We start from the raw sequence: 6,482 nt of genomic DNA on the forward strand, positions 1-6,482 counted from the left end.
GGCGTGGCGCAAATAGGATAATAGAAACGGCTTGTTGACTCAAAAGCGCAATAGGCACGCAATACGTGCTAACGTAAACAAGGCAAGTAAACTAGCGAAGCAATACAAAGAAACGTTAATTGATTTGTCATAGCAATGCCTTTGTTTGGTTTGACACAGTTTAGCGGCGCAAATATAGGTAAAAAGCCGGATGCGATAATGATCACCTACAAAATAATTGAAGCCCTGGGCTAAATGCTTGCGTTTAGCATAACTCATGAAATATTCTGGATGTCAGATGTTTTATAGAACAATGTCGATTTTCTCCAACCAACAAATAAAAATATTGTGTGCTCATTTTGTCAAAAGGTATTGAATGAAAAAAAGAGTGCTTCCTGTCCGTTGTAATTTTCTAGAGAAAATATTAGGACTGGTGATTATCAGCGAACTAATGCGAAAACTAAGTATGCACTTGACTAACTAAGTAAAAATGAGGAGAGAAACAGCGAGAACATGAAGTTTTAAATAAAAAAAAGGCGATTCAAGATCTCTAAACGACGCTATCAAACTAAAAAAAGTTTTGTTCTCAATTTTATTAGTTCGACATTGGCAGACGCAATGACCATTATGAGAATTATTGAAAAATTCATAATTTAGAGAAAATGTACAGGCTTTATTTCTCCAGGGAAAAAGCAACTGTTCGTAATAACGAGGTGTCTGTAAAGCGGGGTTTGACTGTATTTAGTGAAGTCAATTTCAATCTTATTGTCAATAAGGTCAATTTTAGGGAAGGGGTGGGGCTGGGCGCTTGTTTGAGTCTTAGCTCTTCTTCCCTTTCATACCTATAATTATTTAAGGTGCATGAAAAATTATTCAAGGTTGGTTACTTACCTGAATAAATACAGTATACTCAACAACAATAATCTCAACTTGGATAACACTTATCAGTGTGCTCTGCAGTTAAATGGTTCTGAATCTTATCATATAGGTATCTCATCACTTGTAATGGATTGAAAAATATTTTCCTTTTTCTTAATTGACCACTCCAGAAATACCATAACATACCATAATGCTCTTTGTTTGTCACTCCAAAATTTTGCATAAACATTGTCTTAAGTTTCTCTTGGGAGTTAAAATTGCCCCAAGAGAAACTGAAAACAATGCTTATGCAAAATTTGGGGTGACAAACAAAGAGCATTATGCTTTGTTATGGTATTTTCTGGAGTGGGCCAAAGGACTGATAAATTTGACTTTTTCAAATAGTTTAGACCACTTGCAAAGGATTTTATTCCTTTAAGTTAGAAAAATACCAAGAGGAAAGTCTTAAAACTGAATATTTTTTATCTTGTGGAAAAAGAGTGCGTTTTCATGTAGCGTAGACCGTAGACCGTCTATTTACTGCACGTTTCACCACAGGCAGACCACCCTCTGTTAGTGGGGTCGTTGTTGATTGAAATCTGAGCAACGATCTTTTGTAATTTATAGAAGAAATATATATGAACAATACGGTGGCTATAATTTGTTCCAAAATGCAGAAATTAAAGCAAAATTTTCAATAAACGTTTAAAGAAAATGTTAACTGAGCCATGTGTCATGTTTTTTTCGCCGTGCCGTGCTGCTTTAAGAGCGGATGTCAGTAAATATCGACCAGAGGTCTACAAAAGTGAAAAATCGAAATTCTCAAAAAAATTCACAAAGTAGCACTAGGTAAGCTATTAACATAAATGTAATTTTTACTTCGATCCGATAATTATTTTCCACGTACGGGGGGGTTATTGGTTTCGCAGCTCTCGGACCGGGTTTTCCAGGCCCGAGACCATGTGTCACAAAAAAATCGTTTTAAAATTCAAATCCATTGTAATGTGGACAACAAATAATGTATTCAGAAGAGTACTTAATTGCACACATTCTAAGTGGTGATTTACTCAGTTTGAACGAAAGTGTAATATTTTGGAGATTTTTCATTATTTTCAATATTTTGAACGTTTTCGTTCAATGAAAAAATGGCAAATTTCAAAGCCCAAAATCGTCGACTGGTACCTCGATTTCAGTAACGAGTCTTATACCACGTTATAGAGCGTTATCTCTTCTTTCAAAATCTGTTTTCAAAACTACGGGCAACTTAAAAGACAATTTTCGAGGCCAAAAAAATACAAGTAGTACTTTTCTGAAATTTGAGCTTTCCAGACGCGGCCGTACGATGCTAAAAACTTGAAAAAATACAGTAAGAAATCAGTTTGGGCAATAGTGGTTTCATGTTATCAGCTTTCACAAACCAAGACGTGTTTACACAGCGATCTGATATAAATTAATGCCGTTTGCTATCAAGAAAGGCAGATTTAAGCTCTCAACTCCTGCCAAGTGCACCAGTCACGTGAAGTTGTCAAAGGGAGGGCAAAGCACTAATATTAAAAAGTCTTAAAATTCAAAACGTTTTACGTCCATGAAATCAGATTTTAGCGTACAAAACAATGTTGTGAATGTCTGTTGTTCGTACCTTAGCATGGTGTTTCCATATATTGGAAATATCAAGTATCCACACGGGAGAACATACCAAACAACAACGTTTCAAATCCAAGCGCCGAAAGATCGTAAACGGCAAAGATTGCGTTACATTTCACAGAACGACCGCTTACCACTGTTGTCACTCCTTTTTTCGCTGGAAGCTACGAGGAGTTTTCATTCCGTCATGAGTGATTCTTGATCAGCGTTTCCTTGAAAGTACGACCCCGGACAGGTGATAACTGAGGACGTTTCGTCAAGACTCCTGTTGTTCAGTTTTAGGCTTTAGCAGGTGCGTAGTCAGAATTTTTTCCGGAGGTACGCCCAACTTTTTGTACATCTTCTTCCCCCCCCACCCCAAATCTCAACATTTTTTTAAGGTGCCTTTATTAAAGATGGGGTTAACGGTTGTAAGCAAAAGCATTTTTGCTGTTTATGAAATGACACAACCTCTAAAATTCTTTAATTCTGTCGGCTTGTTATGTTCATTGACGTCAACCGTTTATCATTAATTCAGCTATTAAAAATCAAGCTTGTAGTACCTCCGACTTTAGTTTACAAATGACTCTTTTTACCCCTTTTTGTCACATTATTTTTGACCGACAAAAGCACCACACATTGACGTAATTGAGCCCTACTTCGTCTACTCCGAAGACAGGTCGTGGAGAAAACAAAGCCTTCACGCTTTACATCATCAAGCTTTCTATATAAATAAATCATCCAAGATTCGGTTCTCCAATTAATGTCGTCGCTTCTCTGGAAACCGATTTTTTTTAGTTATGTTTATTTCATTCTATTTTTTTTCCTCAACGTTTTCGGGTACGCACGTACAAACCGTGCGCACAAGTAGCTACGCTCCTGTTTAGTCTCCTTAGCCCTGAGCGTTCCTCTCTTGCGGTTTTCGCGGGAGTTCAGGATGTGGTCCAACCAGTACTTCACGTCTCTTTTAAGGGGGCTGAACACAGTTTTGCGAGCGGTCAGCGGCAACTCGCGTGACGGCGGGTGTTTTAAATTAGACAAACAAACATGGCGGCGAAAAAGCAATGGTACACAGAAGACGATTTCACAAAATTTACTCATTAAAATTTTGTGATACTTGGCAGAATTTTTACTTTTATCGTATTTTAAATAATAAGAACTTTAAAATGGAATTTGACAGACGAATTTTGTGACGCATTTAATAATTACAGTACCATTATATCATTGATTATCTAAAAACCCGTCTGTTAAAATTTGGTCAAATAAGTTTCAAATGGTAATGATTAATTATAATAAGCTGTGTGTAAGTTTATAGGAAAATCTAATGGGCGAATTTTATGTAAACTGAGCAAAAGTGAAAATTTAAAGTTGTATTCAGTCGTTCATGTTACCATGTAAACTGCGAAAACGTCAAATTTTACCTGTCAATCAAAATCTTTCATCAGTATATTTTTCAATTGTCAAGTTTCAGCTTGTGAGCTTGTGAGCTTTTTCTTGCCTTGATTTGACAAATGACATACTCACAAACTGCCTAAACTGTGTTCAGCCACCTTAAATGAGAGGCAGCACTTCTTGTTTACCGTTTCGTTATCAGACAGCGCTTAGGCTCTTAGCCTTTCATTTAATTTTGATCAAATTTTTATCATTTAGTTACTCAGTATACGTTCGATCCTGTCCTTGTAAACTTATACTTTTATACTTTAGGGGAGCTTAATTCCTATATTAATTTTTTCTTCGTTTAGTGTCGTCCAAAAGACCCAGTTTTTTTGCATTTTTTAAAAAAGCAAGAAAAAGAAACGACAAGGTTTATTTTTTTTAGACTTACATTAATTCTTTTAATCTAAAAAATTAGCATTATAACATCATTTCGAGGCATAAAACGTTCGGTGGTGTATCCTCTTTGCTTTTTACCCTTTTTGGGCCTTTTTTTATGAAAACTAACCATCAAATTTTCCGCCATATTGAGTTTGTGTCGATTTGGTGACCATGTCTTGTTGTTTTCAGTCTCCACGGCAATGATGCTGGTGTTTCAGGCCTCCCGTTCTCAGATTTCTTGTGATTTTTTTTTTCACCCTACCGACCGACCCACCCAGAACCAGGAAATCTATTCGACGCTAAGCGAACGAAAAGGGGATGACTTAAGCCTTATGGTTTCTTTTTGGGCTTCCTCACCACATTGCTTCTGCGTGTTTCTGTATACTTGTCTTCTGTTTTGTTTTGTTCTTTTTTGTCGGGAAAATAAACTGAAACTGTACAAAGACCCTCAATATTCCCTTTGGAGGTTCTCGAACGCGCATAAAAAAAATGAAAAACGCGATGATTTATTGACCGCAAGGGCAATGGGGTGGGGTTAGGGCTCGTTACTGCGCTCCGGTTCACTCGTACGCTGTCAAAGGGTCCCGAAATACAAAATGAAAAATGACTGTGGACAGACCATTCACGTCTAGACATCAAGCATCTTTTAAGATGGGACTTATCGCCTCTCTTTGTTCATGGAGTTGATTCAAGGTGTTGACGTTAATTTCGTGATGCCCTGCATGTTGCCAGGACATGTTTCAAAAGGGCCTTTCCAAAGGTACGGAGTCCGCCGTCACCTTGTCAACCGTGCGAGAAATGATGTACCTCACAAAAACAAAGAGAAGTTATTTTTGATTTGCCCAGCCCCCTACCCCCGAAAGTCCCCGACAGGACCGCTTCAAAGTACTCCCCATGTGGTTGCGTGGGGGATAGTGACAGGTCTACCTAATTGCACCGTGCATCAATGACAGTTTAGCTCAATCAGAAGCCCCTTTTCCCTGGCTAGTTCAAGGTGTGTGCACCTCCTTTAAAGCTGTTGTTTTCGGTTCTTACTGAAATTTTTGATCTTGAGGAAATTCACAACGACAGGAGCAGGTTATGGGCTTTTTTCCTAGCCCTAATCCTACATCACGGGAAATCCCTCAGGTTAGGCAAGAATTCGATAATCCTTCCATAATCATCCATTTTTTCACCGCGTGAATTGGGTATTTTTAGCTTATTTCGAGGAAATACTTTTTGCTTCAAATCCAGGGTGGGCTTTTAAACACATTTTTTAAGCCAAATGGTTTTTGCAAGAATCTGCTTACCGGAACTTTTCGCATAAAAAACGGCAAATACCCGAAAAAAGCTCATGTTGTTGGTGTTGGTGGCATATTTCCGATAAATTCAGCTCAATGTCTCGTGAAGAAGAGTTCAGATCCGTGCCGCGCGCCTCTCGAGGCAAGCTTTCCGTCGAAATGCGAGCCCAAAAACAGGTGGTAAGCGGTCAATCTGTGAAAAGTAACGCAATCTCCGTCGTTTGAGGGCAGCCAAAGCCCGGGAGCCAAAGATGCTCGTGCCGATGCTGTCCTTGATGTTTTTTTATTTCCAGTATCTAGGAAACCCATGCTAAGGTATGAAACATACACTCGTAGGCATTGTTCTGTCCGCTAAAGTCTAATTCCTGGACGCAGAAACGTTGTGCTTTTTGAAGTTTATTATTGTGCTTTGCCCTTTGACAACCTTACGTCACTGGTGCGTTTGGTAGCAGAAGATGGCTAAGCTCTGCTTTTCTTGTTGGAAAAAGGCTTTAAATTTTATCAGACCGCTCGATAAAGACGTGTTGGTTTCTGATAGCTGATAACGTTAGATCACTGTTGCTCAAACTGATTTCTTATTGCATTTTTCTGAGTTTTTAGCATCGGCCCGCCGCGTCTGGAAAGCTCAAATTTCAGAAAAGTACTACTTGTATTTTTTGGCCTCAAAAATTTTCTTTTAAGTTGCGCGTAGTTTTGAAAACAGATTTTGAAAGAAGAGATAACGCTCTATAACGTGGTATGAGACTCGTTACTGAAATCGAGGTACCAGTCGACGATTTTGGGCTTTGAAATTTGCCATTTTTTCATTGAACGAAAACGTTCAAAATATTGAAAATAATGAAAAATCTCCAAAATATTACACTTTCGTTCAAACTGAGTAAATCACCACTTAGAATGTGTGCAATTAAGTACTCTTCTGAATACGTT

Source organism: Porites lutea, chromosome 2 (genome assembly GCF_958299795.1).
Source record: "Porites lutea chromosome 2, jaPorLute2.1, whole genome shotgun sequence".
In the NCBI taxonomy this organism is placed as follows: domain Eukaryota; kingdom Metazoa; phylum Cnidaria; class Anthozoa; order Scleractinia; family Poritidae; genus Porites; species Porites lutea.